The sequence below is a fragment of the Buteo buteo genome, chromosome 12, assembly GCF_964188355.1.
Source record: "Buteo buteo chromosome 12, bButBut1.hap1.1, whole genome shotgun sequence".
Lineage (NCBI taxonomy): Eukaryota > Metazoa > Chordata > Aves > Accipitriformes > Accipitridae > Buteo > Buteo buteo.
Window position 1 is genome coordinate 10,253,201 of NC_134182.1, and position 19,877 is coordinate 10,273,077.

At 44.4% G+C, this 19,877-nt stretch overlaps 1 long non-coding RNA gene across 1 annotated transcript; it reads left to right on the forward strand.

The window, feature by feature from the left end:
• The first annotated feature begins 1,729 nt into the window (after window positions 1-1,729).
• Window positions 1,730-3,219, forward strand: LOC142037570 (uncharacterized). The gene is made up of 4 exons (XR_012652407.1): window positions 1,730-1,856; window positions 1,948-1,990; window positions 2,561-2,614; window positions 2,722-3,219. It is a non-coding gene; the product is annotated as an uncharacterized LOC142037570 (long non-coding RNA).
• Window positions 3,220-19,877: the final 16,658 nt, after the last annotated feature.

Sequence of the window (19,877 nt, forward strand, 5' to 3'; positions counted from 1 at the left end):
GGCTTCCTCTCGAGTGGGTCCTCGCTCCGTGGCTGACCCAAAGCCCCAGGCGAACACTTTCTCCCTGCCGAAATAACACCCCCCACGCCCCCCTCCCCCCAGTAATTCCCACCTGGTTTCTTTCTGTTCCCCACTTGCTTGTTTCAAAGCATGGGCACGTTGAGGAAAGCCTGCCTGCCCGCCCCCTGCCCTTCCACCCGGCATCGCGTGGACCCCCCTCACGACCCACCACCATCCACCCCCCCCCCCAAAAAAAAGCACCCCCCCAAACCCCCTCGCAAACGCACCGTATTTCCAACTTGGAGTTAAAGTCGGTGCTAATCCGGGTCAGTCCCTGCCCCTGGCTGGGAAGGCAGGGAGGGAGGATGTAACGTATGGGGGGGGGGGGGGAGGGAACAAAAACAACCCCCCAAATAAACAAACAAACAAAAATCTCGCGCACGATCACAATAAAGTGAAATTCCTTTCCACACACCCACAACTTTAGCTCTGTCTGCTGCCTGGGGGGTTTTAATCTTGCAAAGAGAAAGGGGGGCTCCCTGCGCAAAATTACGCCTTCTCCTCTCATTTGTTAGCTGATTCCATCAAAAAGTTCGCTATTTATAGGCTACACACACGAACCTGGAGTAATACAAACCCTCCCGTGTTGTTCCCCTCGCAAAGTGGCCGGTCCTGAAGCATCTGAGCGGGTTTGTGTGTGTGTGCGTGAGTAAGAGAGACACACAGAGAGCGCTACCATCAAAAAGGGGAAAGAAGAGCTCAAGCTGAGAGACTTATTAATTGCTAAGAGCTGCTCTGCCACCAGCCATGTGAGTACCTAACAATGATCACCTTTTGCACAGATGGTCAGCGATCAGGCACAGACACTTTCTGTCCTTTTCTTCCTCCCTCCCCTTTCTTATTTTTTTTTATTCCCCTCCTGTCTCACTCCCTCCCACCCACCGTTCCCTTTTTTTTTTTTCTTTTTTTTTCCCCCTTTTTAGTTTGAGTTTGCACGGTTTATTCCTCCCGAAGAGGAGGAATGAAACGTGGGCGAGCGCGGGGGAAAAAATGTGCCGGAGAAGAGGAAGGAAGGAAGGAGTGGTGGAGGGAGAGGAGGAGGGTTTGTTAAGCGATCGCCTTGTCCCCTGAGTCCGAGCCGGCTGGGAATTAGTAACAGCGAGATAACGGAGGTTGTATCCCTCCCTCTTCCTCCGCTTTTCTTTTCCTGGAGCGCTCCGACACCCTCCCCCCCTCCTGATAATTATTACCCTGGTATCAGCGCGGGGAACGAGCTGTAGTCATCAAACCCCATTTGGGAGAATTAAAAGAGAAATTTAAAGGGGAAAAAAAGAGAGATCGAGCGAGCGCGCGGGGCTGAGGGGGTTTGCTGGCTCCGCGTCCAGCACCGACCGTCCGTCAGCTCCCGGCCCGCCGGGAGAGCAGCCCGCTCCCTCGGGCGCTGCGGGCGATTTTGGGGAGAGGGAGAGCGCCCCGGCCCTCCCCGACAGCCAGGTGCGAGGGGGGCTGCAGCGCATCCCCGCACGCCTGCGCTCCTTCCCCCACGCGAGGGCTCAAGCGCTGTTCAGGCAGTGCCAGACCTCGGCGGGGCACGGTGCGTGAAATCGAGCCCCGCGCGGCAGGCAGGGCACGGCACGTGGGGTTAAGATTCCTAGGGAGGGGGGCGTGGGGGGGGAATGCGATCTGTAGTAGGAAAGGTGGCTCTCGAAAAGGTAGGTGTCCCGGTTTGTGGAAGAATGCGGGGCTGGGAGACTTCGCGTGGAAAGGAGGGGTGCGGACAGAGAAGGCGAATTTGCTTCCAGCACGGAGAGGCGCTTTTCTAACCCGACACTTGAGCTCCAATCACACACTCTCAGGTTAGCGTAGCATTAAATTAACAGGGTCGGGGTTATCCAGGGCATTATACTGTGTGCCCGGGATGTAACCTCTGCTCATTTATACACAAAGAAGAGGGAGAGCCGGAGTTACACCTGGAAAGCCAAAGAGCACGGTGAGTATCGGTATTTGTTCCTCTCCCTCCCATGCCTGTGAACAAAGTTCAAAGGCAGCCGGTGCGTGTCTGGGTTTGGGTCCGCCGGACTCCCTCTCTCCCTTCAGAGGCAGCAGCGCAGCCGCCTTTGGTGCCGGGAACCCCAGCACAGCCCCTCCGGAGGCGAGCCCTCGCAAAACAGCAAGAAGAACTTGAGATGTCTTGGTTGGAACTTTGCTGCTTTACGTAGGGGAAGGGAAGGGGGGGGGGGGAGAAAAAAAAAAGAGAAAAAAAATAAAAGTGACTTGGATCCAGCGCTATTTATAGGTGGCAGTAAAGCCTCCTTTTCAATAAGCAGCCGTGGAAAAGAAGCGTCAGAAAACCGGCTGCTTTACTGATTCAGGGTGCCGGACGGTCGCAGCCATGCTAGCCAGGCTGGACCTACAAAGTCACGGCTCCTCTCGGGTTAGGCAGCAAGAAGAGGAATAGGATCCGTATTTTGCTGAACCCTGGCTTGGACAAGATTCAATTCCCAAGCGCAGGTATAGGGCACAAGAGGGTGAGATGGAAGACTTTTCCCTTTTCTTTCAGACACGCACACAATACAGGGCACCCGCAGGGCTGAAAGTGGGCCAGGGCTACACGGTAGGTATCAGATCACACAAAGCAGAGGAAAGAAATCCAGTTAAAAATACATTAGTTGAAATCAGAGGACGAGCTTGATTTTTTTTTTTCTCCCTTTTTAAACAAAGGTGCACGTTAGAACAAGCTGGAAGCACTTTGTGCCTGACGGTATCCCCCACGCCCATTGGAAATAAAGCAAGAAGCTTGCTCTTTCTTTGCATCTTCTAAACCTTGTTTTAATTAGAATTGCTAAAGTAGGACACCCCGGTGGAAGATGTTTTCAAGTATCCACCTACCTCTCTGCTGTAAGCAGAATTGCTGTGTGCTAAATTGCTTGAAACGCAAAATTCTGCCCCACCCCCAGCATGTTTTGGCACCTACTCACCCTTTCCCCCCCGAAATTGCAATCGCTTGTGAAAGGTTGCTCCATTAGGAGGAAAAGAAAAACCCCAAACAACCAGCAGTAATGAGATGAGTGGACTCCGAGAGCCTCGCTTTGCTCTGCGCAGCAGGAAAGGGTTTGGACAGAGAGCGTCCTTCAAAAGTAATGCTTTTTTTTTTTTTTAAAGTCCCAAATTGGGCGTATCCTTACTCTTCTCCTTTAATTTATTTGATTAAATCATAACAAAAACAGACTCATCAGCCTCTCCTATTTCCTCACGTGTGACCATACGCGAAACCTTTTATATGGAGGCAAGTAATTGGCTTTAGTTAACTAAGGGCACCGGCCGGGCTGAAGTTTTAATCCCGCTCCCAGGGCAGCGCTTCACGCAAACGCGTGTTACAGCTGCACCTCACGCTCCTCCTTTGCGAACCTCAGGTTTTGAAACAGTTTCTCTCGTTCCCCACCTTTCCCTGATTTGGTGAATGAGGGTTGCCTCTGGCAGGGGCTTGCGGGACGAGGGGGCTCTTCCCCCGCGGGGTCTGGCGCGTCCCGGGGCCGGTTCAAGGAGCGCCCGGCCCGCTTGAACCTCCGAACCGCTCCTGGACCGCTTCCCGCGGGCGTCCCCATCCCCTCCGGGAGGGCACCGCGCTCGCTGCTCGTTTCCACTCCTGATTAAGGACTAGATTAATTTCGTCTTCGGGAAAGTGAGGTTCTGCTAGCTCACCTCTAGCTTAAATTAAAAAGAAAGAAACAACCCCACCAAGCTCTGAAAGTTTCTCGGGTAAAGCTCGGGTTCCCTTTGGTTATTACTCAAATGAAGAACGGCGTCAATTAACTCTTTAATTCGGAAATGCCTGCCCGAGAAGAATAATGATAATTCCCCGTCCTTCTCTAAAAGGTAATTGCAGGCTGGCATTTAGCGCGTGTGGTCCCCAGGTAACCTAATGACATGATTACTCCCCTGCCCGCTCGCAGCCGTTGTTTGCCGCTCCCTCTCCCCTTGGTTCCTCTCCGAAATTAGGCAGCAACGCCGGGCACCGCTCGCTGCTTTTGGGGGTGCCGCCGCCGGTGCCCGTCCTGCCCAAACCTTCCCTCCGCTTCGGTCTCCCCCTGCCCGCAGCCACCCGGGGTTCGCACCTCTGCCGGGCTCTCCCGGCCCGCTGCCACCAGCACAGTACGATCCCAGTGGGAAAAGAACTAACACCACCAGCCCCGATAAGAGGGCAGGGGCCTCAGAGCAACAGGTAACGGGGGCACCTGCGGCTCTTCAAGGGTGTTTAACCGCTGGGAGAGGGAGCAGGAGATTTGCGAAAGGATCGCGTCGGGTAAGGGCGTGTTGCAGGGGCAGAGGACCACCCAAACCCGACGCTTGGTGACACTTGGACAAAAGTTTAACGCTGCTGCGAGGCGGCCGGCACCTCTGCAGCGAAACGCACAAGCTGCCTCGCCTTGGTCGCTTGCTCGCCGGTTTCTGGCGGTCCCTAAAAGCCCCGAAAGCCGCCCCGCGGAGCGGCCCCGGCTCTGGGAAGCGCCGACGGCGGCTCTGGGGCCGGACACGTGTTGCTCTCCCGGGGAGCGGGTCGTGCGTCCCGTCCCGTCCCGTCCCCCCCGCCCCGATCCTCCCGCGGGGACCCGCCGAGGAGGAGGCTGCGGCCGGCCGGTGCGGGGCCTCGGGCAGGGCCGGAGGGGGCGGGCGGGGAGGTAGGGCTGCCCGGCGGGGGGAGCGGGGCAGCCTCCCACCGAGTTACTTCATCGGTGCTCTTGAGGGCACGGCAGGAGCGGGCGCCTCGCCGTCGGGCACGAACCAGACCCCGATTGAGCCCTCGCAGCGGGGAGGGGGCGGGGGCTCAGGCCCCGGGCAGGGGGCCCCACGGCCACCCCGGGGGCCGGGACGCCCCGCGGGGGTCCCCCGCTGCGGCAGCCGCCGGCTGGGGCTCCGCGGCGGGCGGGCAGGGCTGCCCCGGGGGCGGCGACGACGGGCGCGGAGGGTCCCCGGGCTGAGCCGAAAGGGGGGAGCTCGCCCCTTCCCTCCCCTCCTCTCCCTCCCCGGCTCTTTGTTCTTTGCCCCTTTGTTCTCCCTCTCCTCGGCGTTCGCCCTAAGTTTCCCGGGGGGGGGTTGGAGGTGCGGAGAAAAGTTGCTGAGAGCTGAGGAATTACAGTAAGTGGCTGCCGGAGCAGGGAAAAGAGGCGGGGGTCCCTTCCCGGGGCTCCGAGCCGTTCCCCAAATTCTGTCGCTTTGTCTGACTTGCCCAAGGATCCGTGGGGCGCGCTGGGGACGGGCCGCGCTTGCACTGGTGCTGGGGCAGAAGGGGGACACGGGGGTCCCCCGGCCACAGCGCACCCCCTGGGGGCCAGGCACCCCCTTCGTCCCCGTTGGAAAGCCTTCTGGTGGGCAACCGTCCTTTCCGTCCTTTCTGGTGGGGAAGGGGAAAAAAAATAATAATCGATGAACGTATTGTAATGAGATGAGGCGGTAGGTCAGAGAGATGAAGAATTTCTGAATGTTAGATTTTAGGGCACACGTTTTAGTCCGGGGTGCACAAACCCAGAAAGGATTTGGCTTTGGCGCTTTCTTTTCAGCGTTCTCCCTGCTTGCTTGACAGGGCTATGGTAAAGTGTTGTCAGGAGTTAAACAAGTTGGCACTTACTTTCAAAGCAGATGGAAAATCCTCGTACAACATCGCAGCTTAAAAGACAGCTTTAACACGGTTAAAGGGAGATCAGACAGTATGATTTGGTATTGACAACAACAATAAAACTTCCTTGGAAAAGGAAAACCTCTTTGCTCGGTACGGTGTGGTATAGCTTCCCCCCTGCCTTTCCTAATCATAATTAAATGCTAGAGAACTACAAGCTTATTTTACCTTACACTAAGAAATCATCAATAACTTGCAAATGTCAGTTATCACAGTATTCTTCCCTTTCCCCCTGATATATCCAAGTAGGAAAACACTTTATTTGCCTGAGTTAGGTATTAGGAAAGCTGATGTAGAAGGAAGTTTTAGTATGATGCAGTGGAGTAGGTCACAACAGGTTATAGACAGAGCCAGGTCTGAGACCTGAACTCCGGGAGAGTTCCCTAACAGTGCTGTTAAGCTCCCACCTTTATAACCAAGGATATAACAGATGAACGTAGCACTTTGGTGTTTGCTGAAAAGCTCCTTGAATGTAATTCTCATATTTCTTGTAATCAAGAGAATGCCCATAAATAATTATAGCAGCATAGTGTAAATTTACTATTTTTAAATATGTAGAGATCCTATAAAATTATTTTTTTAAAAATATCATTTTCACAATTCTTTTGTATTACATAAAAAGGCTAAAATTGTTTATTATAGTGAGTCAGATTTCCAGAATTTGTATACATTTTTCTGATATCAAACAAATCAAACAAAGTTTAGAAATGAGGTGAGATAAGATTGGAATTGACTAAATAAACATTTTAGACTGGGATTTTTTTAATGTACGTATGCTAATAGGGATCATACCATCCTTCTGGCAGCTATTAAACCCCAGGATCAATTTTTCAAATGAAATGGGTTTTGATTTGAGGTGATGTGGGGCCTGTTCTTCTGGCTTTGTTTTTTCCTGACGTTGAGGGGATACAATCTCAGCGAGAAGTCTGGGAACCTCGCAACTGGAAAATCCAGCTTCAGGTATTTCAAGCTGGAAACACAAACCCAGAAGCTGTCCTTGAAAACTTTGACCTTTATTATTTAAGATCGTGGTTCACAGTTGAATGTAAAGATCGGTCACTAGCAAAGTAGAGAAAGACGCAGGCATCGTATTGGATGCTTTGGTGATAGTTCGATTTTCTAGCTGAGTGTGTCTCTGTCCCAAGTCTACTAGTTTATTGCTTAAATCCAGAGGCCAGCCACGTTACTTACTATTCTGTTTATATCCCAATGCTTGTAATGTGTTGTTGCAATATCCAGGTAAAAATGGTTGATGCCGTTTACAAGGAACTTGCCTTAAGCAATACTATAATCAGTAATAGCTAACGTTACCGAGAGCAACAGTTTCTGCAAATGACTTACTGCCACAGGAGTTAACAAAGGTACAGCTGTAATTGTGTTCAAAACTAAATAAAAGCAGACTTCCAAGAAGGAGAATATAAATTTAATTGGAAAAGCGGATCTTACAGAATACTGTGTATGATCAATAACGGTTGATTCTGTCTCGGTAATGACGACAAAGAGAGGGCCAAGCAGTGTTAGTGGGTACTTGTTTAAATAGAGGGTTTCTGCAGCATGAGAAAAATTAATTTCTGACTCAAAAGCATCCACTGAAGAAAGAGGGATTGCATTTATTCACATGTTAATTAATCTTCCCTTTTTGCTTGTGCTTTTTATAGACATACATAGATTTCCTTTCAATAGATGAGAGATTTATATATATTAAAAACCAACCAAACAAAAACAACGGACAACCCCCTACTACTTCCCTTGGAAACTCTGACATCGAATACAAGTTACTAAATATTGCACTGGATTTCAGAGGGTAAACCTAAATATGTAAAGACGGTTTGGGATTTTGTTGTCTTGATTTTTGGAGCAGGGGACAAAGCTACTGAGTTGTAGCAGTTCGCCAAACTACTGAGTTCTTTAAGTGAGATGTTGGGCAAGACCTTTTGCCTCTGAATTTTTATCACCTTTCTCTGTTGATAAATACTTGGAGCAAACGAGGGGAAAAAACACATTGCTTTCATTTTTACTTCACTTGCACTTGTTGTTACATCTAAGCAGTTTCAAACAGCATCGGCACAAAGGAATATGGCATAAAAACAGAATAAGGAGTAAATGAAAAATGAACACTCTCTGCTTTATAATAGATACTTCTAGGTATAGGTGTGAATGCATACTGATTCATTTATACAGTTCTTAAGTGGAAAAGCCTTAAGTTTACAAAAAAGGTAACAGCATGTCGTACTGCATTTAGCTGATGTTAGTGTGCTAACTTTAGGAAAATGGAGAGCTGCAGTCCCCTTGACATCCCTGCAGAAAATTAGAGCTTGCCAGAAAGGAAACGAGAGCATATAACTATAGGAGTTATGTTGAGAATGGAGGGTTAACAACTTTAATATTGTATTTCTTTTCTTTTATTAGTTTATCTCAGTCTTAACAAAATTAAAAGATTTTTTTTTAAATTGGAAATGCCCACGTTTTATTCTATCGATATATACTTAATAAAACTAAGGGATTCTTCAGAATAATGCACATCTCGGGCTTTCAAATGTTACAAGGGCCTTATGTGCTTACTACATGTGTAAAATTATCAGTAACCATGGGAAATAGAGGTATATGTTGACTAAGATTCAGTTGCTGAATAAATAGCAATTTAGTTTGGTTTTTTTTTCTTTTACTATTACATCATGTATGGAGAGATCTGGAGCTCATTTTATCATGCAGATATAGGAGTACGTGTAGGATGTTGACTGAATCTAGTAAATATGTTTGCAACAAATACTGGCGATAATTACATGTTTCCATCTAGGTATTTAATCTGTTTCAAAATCTGTCTCATTCTTAATAAATAGAGTAGTAGTAATAAACTTAGAAATTACTTCCCCATATTTATATTCTGTCCCAAAAGACTTTTTATTCAAAGCACAAAAATAGGTATTTCTCTGTATTTTGTTAGTGAGTCATGACCCTGAGATACGGCACTGGCAAAATACACGCAGTCTCCCTCCCTCAAAATACTTGCAAGAATAGTACGTTGTTGCCTCTGCATGTTTTTTTTGAACGTACATCAGTAATGTATAAGTGGGTCTAGCTCTAAGCACAGAGGGAGAAGAGATGATAAATCAATGTAAGTTCATTCTAAGTAACTGATTAAAATAAAGGCTCTGTTCTGTTTCCATTGCAGTTAACACCAAAACACTCGTGACTTTGAATAGCTTCCTCTTACTTTTGGATTGTGGAAATGCTCAGAAATCCCAGCCAGCGTTTTGGTTTTGTTGTGCAGATATACATAGAAGTAACATAATCTTTGTTGAAAACTGTGGTTCCAGGCCTTAATTTTTTCACAGACTTCTGCCTAACATTTTTGTATTTCTTACCATGTAGTAGGAGGTTGCCCCCCCCCCCCCCCCCCCGCCCTTCCTCCCCAAATGGAAACAGTTACCTTGTCCATGAGTGGCATATTTGGTATTTTGTGTTTAACTATTTCAAACCTTTATCCAAATACAGGATAACAATGATTTTTTTTTTTTTTTTCATTTGTATCAAATACAAATCATTACACTGGTGCCAGTCTTGGGAAGCTGCCAATGAGCTGCTGCTAACTTTAACATCCTCACCCATTTTAATAGTTGTCATTAATGGAACTTACGCATTTTCTTCCAGTTAGGAAAATGTTCAAATAGAACTAAACTAGGTAATTCCATGCATATCCTTATCAGTCAACACTTTCTGAACAAATTAGATCACTATTTAACTTTTTTTTTACCTTATTCTTTCATATTTTTGTATTCACAAGAAAAGAGCAAGGCATCTAAAATATGCTTGAAATTTATAATTTAAAATATAGATATTTAAACAAAGAATGAAAATAACACAGACTTCTGAATTATAAATCAGAAAATCTTTTTTCTGTTTCTAACTTGGATTTTCTCTGAATAATTTCTTCCCTCCTCCCTCCCTATTCATCTTGTCCACTTCAAAAATGTTGGAAGTAGTATGTGTTTTAGTAGGATATAGTGTAGGGACTCTTCCATGTTTGAAGGATACTTGGAGCTCTTCATATGATGTCTTTGCATCAGCAGAAAGTGTTAAATATTTTTAGGCTGATTGAATTTTTTTACATATGGCAAAAAATACAGTAATCCAGTGGTGGTTTTCACAGACACATGGAAATCAAAGGATTTTGCAGCTGTACACGTATGTGTACTGCTATTGACATCAGGTACTTCTGGGGTGGGTGGTGGTCATGTATTCAGGGAAAATTAGAAATAAATGGAGCTTATACTTCTAACTTGGGTGACACCAACTTTTCTTATACACTCAGTAGATAAATTTGTACTTTGTTTTTCTTTTTCTAATCTGTAATAATATCTATCCAATGGGGTAAATGAGATAGATATAGGTATATGTGTGCACTTCTGTGTGTGTGTGTGTGTGTGTGTGTGTATATCTCTCACATCACAGCCAGGGAAAAATTTACTCAAGGAGACAAACTCGCTTTAAAGGAAGTGCCACAAAAGAGGAACTTTATGCATCCAAAGTTGTCTGTCTTAGTAGAATGAAGAAATTATTGATACTGTAGCATCCCACCTTGCTTAAGCACAGCTCCATTTATGTAAGGAAGGATCAGCAGTAGTGGACCCATGTAAGGGAGAGTGACTGTAGTAACTGAATTATTTCTCAGTTCCTTTACCCATTACCTAGCAAATGAATTTTCATCAATATGTCAAAATCAAAATTCTTTAAGAGGAAAAACATGCAATAGATTCAACCTTTAAATGGAGGGCATTTTGTTTTTTTTTTTTTGATTGTTTGTTTGTTTCATAGCAAACAGCATTCACAGAAAAATATTCTAAGGCGGGGGGGGGAATAATTGAGAGACTGTGATGAAACTGGCATAGATCTTTCCCGAGCTAGTAGAAGATGCAGACCAAATCACTTGTCATTGGAGTGCTAATATCTTTAGAATCGCATTGAAATTCATCTGATCTGTAAGTTTGGCATCATGTCCATCGAAATCATGGACATTCATATTCCATAGTCTGGAACTTGTGCAACCACACCCAACTTTTATGAGTGGTTTATTTTGATATTATCGTTTCAAATGTTTGGGTAAAACAGACATGGTAAACCTGTGATTGATTATAATACTTGGCGTTTAATGAGGGAATTTATCTATTCATCTGAGGGGTATCAAAGACATAGCCCTTACTTTCATATAAGGAAACTAAGGTACAGAGAGAGAAGTGACTCTCAGAAGCCCGAGTTCCCCATGATAAGTTGGTGATGGATTTAGGAATACAGAGCAGGTTGCATACACCTGCTGCATACACCTGCTGCATACACCTGCTGCATACACATTGTAGCCTCATAAAGCACATGCATTTTATGATGCCTTCACAAACTACTAAAACCTTGTTCCAACTGTTTCCTCAAAAGCTTTGTGACACTTCGTTTTTATTTAGTGGCAACACTTCATTCATCAAATGTCTATAAAGCTTGTACCTTATGATCACCTATATGAGGACTGGAAGACCTGTTTGTCTTTCCAGTACCCAAGTAAATTCCTGAATGTTAACTCTTGTATTTGTATGTGTAACAGCAGAATTACCTGAAATCAGCTGGAATTGCTCTTGCATAGTAATTTGTTGCACTGAGGCCACAGGGAGGAAAACTAGCATCCCATGTTTTACATCCTCTGCAGCAGCATAAAGCTGAGAGAAAAAATGAGGTATAATGGAAAATAGTAAAGGGTCATTTTCATTGGGCTTGTACCTAAAGAATTGTGCCAAGAAGCAGCATGTACTGCTGGAATAGAAGAAACTGTTTCTGGATGTTAACTCTGGGTAGTATACTGCCCTGGTAACTCAGACAGTAATGCGATATCCTATCCGCACAGGTAGGAATGTAGAGCAACAGCCTCCTAACAACTGGAAATTAATACACTAATCTCTTAAAAAGTCATTATTCAGACAAAAGAGGCAGAAAAAAAAATTGGTTCAGGCAAAATTGTGTATCCTTCTGTGCATCTGGCTGTGACAAGTAAGGGTTAGGAATATGGTTTTATATTAACAGCCATTAAAATAACTGGTTGTTGATTGTGGTCATGTTTTTTCTTTTTCTGTAGTCTTAGCTGAACACCCATGTCCCAGGGGCTGAGAGGGTGGCTGCTGGGGTTGTGTGTGAGCCTCACGAGCTTAGAGGGGCTGGAACGGGGATCACCAGAGTTCTCGGGCTGGCTCCAGAAGGACTTGGATAGGGCGTTCGTGAGCTAGTGGCTGTACTTCTCAGCAGAAATTTAGTAGCAAAACATTATGGTAAAGTCTTCTAACTAGTAAAATTGCTCTAGTGTAATGAACTGTACCATAGTATCCAATAGTACAGGGCAACAAATCGCCCTAAGTAAAATTACCCATACTGAAATAAGTGAATAATGGACACAACTAAACTCTGGGTAGTGTGTATAAAGAATAGTATTAGTCAGTTATGAAAAACTGGTTTGATATCCAAGTCAGTAATATCAGTCTCCCTGAGGTTTCTTTTAATTCTCCTGTAACTGAAATGAGAACTGGCTTCAGTGTAAGGGAACTTGAAGAACATGTCCAGTAATGATGTTTTATGTACGCCTTGTACTGTGCTGGCGGACACAGACACTAACACGCTCAACACCAGGCTGAAAATTTTCAGCCAGATAAGAGGCATGCTTAGCCACCTCGTGGGAGAAGGCAAACGGGGATGCAGAGGTGTTTGCAAGGGAAGCAGTTCCCCAACGTTAGCTTCTCCGCGTCTTCGCCCACAGAAGCCCACAGAGAGGACGCGCTCCAGCTCGGCAGCCCGGCTTGTCAGTCCTGCCACCCCTGGCTGGACACCAGCTCCCTCCTCTCCTGCCTGCTTCTTTCTCTGCAAGAAGGCAATGCCAGGTGCCTACGTCTGTCCTCTTTTCTTTTTTTTTCGGTCAGAGCTGCCATCTGACCGGAGGGGTAACACGGGGCAGGCTGATCCCTTTCATGACCTATTCGGGGCTATGATTGTCTAGCCCAAAATTGAAAAGACAGTACTCTGCAGTGGGTCTCCTTGTTTTGGTGAAAATGGTTGAAACTCTGCCATCTGACTAATGGCACTATTTTGAAGCATCTGACTGGCACTATTTTGATGCATCTTTTATTTTCTATTTCATTATCTACAAGTAGATATATACAGATTTGGGGACTAGCCTTTATATTCCTTCCTGAATCTTCTAAGATGACAAAATTAAGACCAAAAATGATCCCTCCTTTACTAAACTTATTAAAAAAACCCCAACCCCAAACCTATTAGATTACATATTTTTATAGAGATTTAGATAAATTGGTACATATTGCCTTAGATACGACAAGGTTTCGAAAGCTTTATAAACTTGATGTTTGTAAGCTATTAATGAACTGTGATTCAGTAATGCAATAGAAATATCATAACTGAAAAGGAAATAAACAACTTGCCTTATTGGCAGAACTATCATTACCCTGAGTGTAGGAAAAGCCTCCAAAGCTGGCTGCCTTTGCTGCAATTAGTGGTGTACTTTCTTCCCAGGATATCCCGTTGTTTGCCACGCTCACTCCGCAATCATTTTTGTAGGGCTTTTGGACGCAGGAACTTTATCTGATGAAATGTTTTGTACAGCACTTAACAAATTTACCTTCTTACCCTGAACAATGCTACTGTGCTATAAATACCTAATGAGAACACATCTTTGGTAGTATAAACCTGGAACAGTTACCCTAATTTTTTGTAGAAATTGCTCTGCATTGGCACTGGGGCAACTCAGTTGGGCCTGGTAGCAGCAGGTCTCTCACCCTGCCTTTTGTGGCATGAGAGAAGGACCCAGTATTTTGGGACTTATTTCTGCAAAAAGTTGAGCACCTGTAATCCTGCTAACAGCAGGAGAGGAGAGCACGCAGCTCCTGGCAGCAGCAAGCCCCACTAATTTCTGCACTGCCCAGAAATTAACTTCAAGAGTCTCAAAATTGTCATTAAAATTCAAATGTTTCCCTTCACATTTAGACACCCGCCCATGGAAAAACGCCCATCATCTAACTTCTCCCCCTCTCCCCGGGGGTGGTACTGGGAGCTTAGCTCACGAAGAGGACGGGAAGTTTGCAGTCCTAATGGCGACTGAAAAGACAGAGGCAAGAAAACAAGCTTACCTTGCTGCCCTAAAGTTAAGCAGTAATCCACATGGCTCCAACGCTGAAATATGTAATAACATGGTTGTAGGATTTCATTGCTAAAGATTTTGCATTGGTTCTGCTTCTGTCTTGGCTATATAAATAACTTTTTATTTTATTGCTATTGCTGTATAATGTGACCAAAATATCATGGAAAAAAATGCAATTTCTCAATTTTTTATTAGAAATGGAAGATTGGATCCCCAGCTAGTATAAATTGGTATGACTCCACTGATCTCACGAGAGCTATGTCAGCTTTCATGGGCTGCATATCTGGTTTCTGGTTTGTGGCTCTGACCAGCTAATTACTGAGTAGCACTTCACCATACCATGACATTAATACATAGTACTGGAATTCAGGGTTCTGGCTGGGGTTAAGCAGTTTAATACAAGTAAATGCATTGGTCTGTGGAGTAAGATCCTTTTACTTTTCTCATCATTTTCCATCACAAACAGTTGGTTTAAAACTGGTGTCCTTTCCCTCCCATCAGCCTCTTGGCCACCTGCTAGAGGCCTGCAGGTGTAAGGGGAGCGATGTGTTCAGTATCAGCACATTTCACTCAGAGCTCTAGAAACAAGCATCTTTAATGCACACCAAATGAGCTAAATTACAGGGGAGTGTTTCCAGCAGGCATTCCAGGGCTGTGAACGCAGCCTGGGAACCTGTGGTCCAACAGGCTTTGTCACCCTGACTGATGCTAAGAAAGTCCTCCCTACATGCTTCCATGCACCATTTTCTACCTATATCTATCACATCTTTGCAAGTACAGCTTGTTGTGTGTGCCTGGGGATGTACTTAGGCATTCTGAAAAGTCAAAAGACTCACTGAACTTTTAAAGCTGGATAATGTCAATGTGCTTCAAGCAGGGCCTAGATGGAGTTGAGGTAGTTGAGATCCTTCAGTCCAAAATTGTTTAAGAGCTGATATTGACCTATTCATCTTTTGACTTAACATGCCGGGTGAAGTTCTGCAACCTCAGGGAAGACTGAATTCATACAAACAGTGTTGGGGTTCCACAATGGAGTGTCACAGGTGCTTTCTTCTCAACTGTAATGGTATCAGTTCCTCTGTCTTTTATATAAAACATAGCAGTTAAAGAGAATTCAAGTTCAGGGATGAAGGGTTTCATGTTTCCTCTTCTTCCAGTCTATAAACTATTCTATGCGTAGGCTTCTTCCGCTCTTCCTTTTGAAGCTCCACCATCAGCATTTAAGGTTATTCAGGCCAGAGAAAAGAAGCAGCAGGGAGCATGACTGTAGCGTCCTGTGAGAACAGTGAATTATGTGGGGTAATCCTGGATCTCTGGCTTCCAGGACTCCTTTAGCACTTACACATTAAGAATAAAATACATTAATGGGCTTTTGAGAATTCCTGAGATATAACCTGAATCATAGGGAGAGCCTATCTGCCATTAAACATAATACCTTCTTGGCAGCCATTCCTCCTTTGCAACCTTTGGCTTTGAGATCTGTTTTGGAAAGGCAAGAGGCATTTTGGAAATCTTGTAGTTAGTACCTCTATACCAAGGAATCAATCCCACCACATACCGTTCTGTACCTGTAGTTTCCCCGGTATGTCATATGTACTCTGCACATACAGCACGGTTGCTTAAGTGCAGACCGTTAATCACTGGTTATTTTAATATTTGTGTAGTGTGTGAAAGGGGAAAGGGCTTAAATTCTGTTTGTAGTTTAAATAACTGTCTTGGCAGTTACACAATCCATAGTGTTTATATTTTCATGGAATGCAATGTTTGAGACTGATGTTAAAGTGAGAGCAGCAGATATCAGATATGGCCAAGCAGGTTCTAGAGTTGGCCCAGACTGGGTCAGCCCTGCACCGCAGCTGGGTGTTGAGGGCATCTCGAAATGTGCAACTTAGCACTGTACAGTTTGTCTGCTACGGATATGCAATATTATTACTTGCTGATAGCAGTTTGGCAACTTTTGTCTATATCAAACAAGCCAAATTCCGATCCCTTTACTACTTCTTAGAGTTCAAATTCCTCTGACACTAGGCTCAATTCTTGTTAGAAGCCAGACTGCAGAAGATAAGTGAGCTTGCTTATTCTGAGCAGACTTGGATCTCATATCAGGTGAGGGCCTCACCCCAAATCCTGATCTCTGATAAATTAACTTTTTAACATTGCATTACCGCTAGCGCACAAGCCAAATGTCTACACAGGTATTTATGTTCCAACAGCCAAATGCAAGCTCATTCTTTTCTTCTGATTTATAAGTATGTTATGTTTTACAGACATGAGTAACCCATGTGGGATATCTTTCCCACAGAGTAAAACCAATGTAAATGCACATGACTCAGGGATTTGTTTCAATGCTCATGTATAAACTCTCATTAGAAATGATTATGCTTGAAGATCAAAAGAAAAGTACACTCGCTTGTATTAATGTTTAATGCATAATTCACATTGTTAGAACAAAAAACAAAACAGTCGGTGGTTGTTATGACAAATATTAAACATTGGCACTACTAACCAATTCCCATAGAGGATCCTTTATTTCATTGCATTGGCTGTGCGCTGAGATTTCCTCTTGCGCGTGTTGTGGCATCATCTCAGAGATTTAAAGACACCTTCCTCACTGGATGAGTAATCCCCCGGTAAAGACAGGAGTCTGGCAGAGCCGGGATACACCACCACTGCGGGTGGCTCCAACATTCAGAGACCCCTCAGTGGAAGCAGAGTGTAAAATAATCTAATCCAATTGTTTATACAAGTGGGATTTCAGATCAGGCGTGCTCCTACATGGTCCGAAACTCCCATTGCCTTCAATCTTAGTCTAGTTTGGGCCTTAATATCAAGACTAGACCCATGGGCAAAGTCACCCAGCATGACAGAATACAAGAGCTTGATTTCCTGTTTTATGCTTATCCATGTTTTACCTTCTTTAGTCAATGCTTACTTTCTTACCAGAAAGCTTCTTACTCAAATAAGCAGGTTTGGTGCGAGGGAGGCGTATGTGAAATCCATTCCCTATATCCTCAACCAAGACCAGCACAGGAGAGCAAAGCCATGCTCCTAATCACAAATCGAGTTTAGGAACGAGAATCCTATGTGTGGCATCATTGCCCATTACATGCAGTAGTGGGGCTGCTTTATCTGCGTAAGAGAAGACCCCTTGGTACCCTCTGCCGTCCCACATTATAGCCTTTCACACAAAGTAGGAGTTGGGTTTTTTTTATCTTCCTAGCTTTTATTGGCTTTTCCCATGCCAATGTTTAAAGGGGCAGCAATTTGTATCATCTAGCTTTTATATTTATGCTTCTTTCAAAAAAATGGCTGTTTTACTAGCTGAGCTTGCATAATTTTTCTTGTCTAGTTTTTTGTTTTGTTTTGTTCCCCCCCCCCCAAAAAAAAACCAAACCCAAAAACCAACAAACAACCTTAAGTTTAAAGTTTAGGAGTCTTAATTCATGTCCGAGTCAGCTCGCTTCCCAAGGAGGTCTGTGGCATAGAATCAGACCGAATGACATTTGACAAACTTTCTGCTTGGCGCAAAGTCTCAAAAAAATTTGTACGTTCTCATTATCGTTTTGGTAACTTTCCTGTATGCCTGTAGTGGTAGTAGTGATACAATACCCCTGATTCAGAGCAGAGCAGCTGCCCGAGTTTCAGGTAGGTTCTTCCCGATTCAGACCTCTGTAAGCAAACTATAAATTAGCTCTCTATTCTTCAGGTGCCTTCTGAAGGCCCTGTTGTTCTGCGAACCCTTCTGAGCAAGTCTGAGAGGTTCCTCATTCAGGAACTAATATTGTTGAATTAGAATGGGTGCTGTTGCTTTGAATGATATGCAGTCAAAGTACAAATGGATCATGGGTGTTTAAGAGGACAGAGCAGACAGAGCTTTGGTTTTTGTTTTCCTTTTGTTTATAACAACCCGCTCAAAATATTTACGATTGAGAAGCTGATATTTTCTCCAGCAAAGAACCTATTGTCCACTTTAAGGCAGTGGAGAATGTACTCAGAGTATATACTGGTTAAATTGTTTATTTTTAGTAGAGTGCACAGGGCATTGCTATCCTGGAATTGATCATAAATACATAGCTGTTGTGGGGGTTCTGTTGAGGAAAAAAAATACCTGTAATGAATTAAATATGCTTCACAAGGAAAGAAGTAGGTCAAACGTTGGGCTAAATTAACCTCATGTTATACAGAAAGACTAAACTCTGTTGTTTTCACCTGTGGGACTTTGGACTTGTCTACACACCAAATTATTCCAAAACACTTCTTAGGTACACTGCGGTAATTACTTTCGACTAAAACCATGTGTAGACAAATCTTATGCCAGCATAAGAATTCACTTTCTTGAATTATCTTAATCCACTTTGAAAGTGGATTAAGTGAAACCAGGAAACAACTCGGTCATTCCAGAATGAATAAGCTATCTGAACACAGTTCTGCTTTATATTCACATCCGACCTTATTCCAGCATAATTTTCCTGGGCTGAGAGGCTCTTAGGATATATCTACATAGCAAATGAATGTGTGATTATAGACATACCAACCTTTCCTTTACTCTCACTGGCATGAATAACAGCAGTAATGAAAGAAGGTAGCAGAGACTTCGGTACAGCCTATTAACTGGAGCATATACGCAGCTGGTTGTGAACAGCCTCTGCTGAAATCCACCTTGTCACACCCTCACTTCAGATACAACTCACGTCCCTTAGACTAATACCAGGGTTGGGAATGCCTCTGCATCTCCAGTGTGTACGCACACCAAAAATTGCATACGCGATAGGACTGCGCAGCTGAGCTAAATGGAAAACAGGTGAATTTAACTTCAGAGGTTAATCACACAGGAGAAGCAGCATGGCTCACACATTTTTAATATAGACGCCTTTGACAACCAAATAAAGTGTCAGCTGTTCGACTGTGGAGGCCAAATTAAATATGCTGCAGACAAGCACAGCCCAGTTGATTTCACTAGGGCTGAATTTGGCTCCATAGGTGAGATCTTGCTTATTTGACTAATACTTATTTTGTTACCTATCTGCTTATTTATTTTAATGAAATTAATGCACTTTAATGTTCCTTTAAGTGCATTCCAAAAATAGCAATTTGATTAACTAATTCACTTTTAAAAGTGTAACAATCAGAACTAAAAATCTCCCTGTTAGCTGAGGTATGGAATAATTGCAAGTAGCATCTTGGGTAGCTACGCCGTACCCTTCATCCTTTCAAACAAGTTCCCCACATCAATCAGAAGAGCCTCACTTAAAAATGAATGGCAAAATATAGACAACAATCAAGCTGTACACACTGCTTTTCAAGTCTACCAAAAAAATGTATCAGTAAGGTACTCTGTACTCAGCTGAGACAGTACAGTCAAGACTGGTAAGAATTTAGCCTAAAAGCCGTTCAAAACAATTCCAAAACAGAAACATGAAACAAACTTGTCTTTCTAGCCAGGCCAGAAAGCATCTTGCATAGCTTAGGTTAGCAAGAAAAAAAAAAAAAGCGCGCTTTCAATTTCAGGCTCCTGAAAATGATGCTTGGACTGTACTATATTCTGAGAAGGATTTCTTCCCCCCCCCAACTCTTCTTCCAGTTGCAGTAGACGATCTTGCCAGTTAAAATAAGGTGCTGTTGAGAGCACAGAGTCCAGCAACAGAAAAGGTGTGCACTAACTTCTCCCTGACCCTATCTCCTTGTAAGAGCTGGAATAGCAAAACCTGATTAGTAACACTATTAAGCAATTTTGCCCTTTATTGTATTTAAATGAGGAAAATGAAAGCGTTAATGCTAATATTAAGGCTGAACAGAGGCAGTTGCAAAAAATAATCTAGTTTCAGCCCTGCTACACGCGTCCCTTCGTGAACTCCCCCGCGCTCGCTGCGTGTGTATCGGCAGTGCTGTAACTGGTTATTAAAATAGGTGGTGCAAAACGCAGAAGAGGTAAACTTGACTTTGGGCACCGCTGGGACGCTCTGCGGTCGCTGCGCAGGTGTTGTGGTGTTTCAGCAGTTTGGGATATTAACAGTGTGCAGG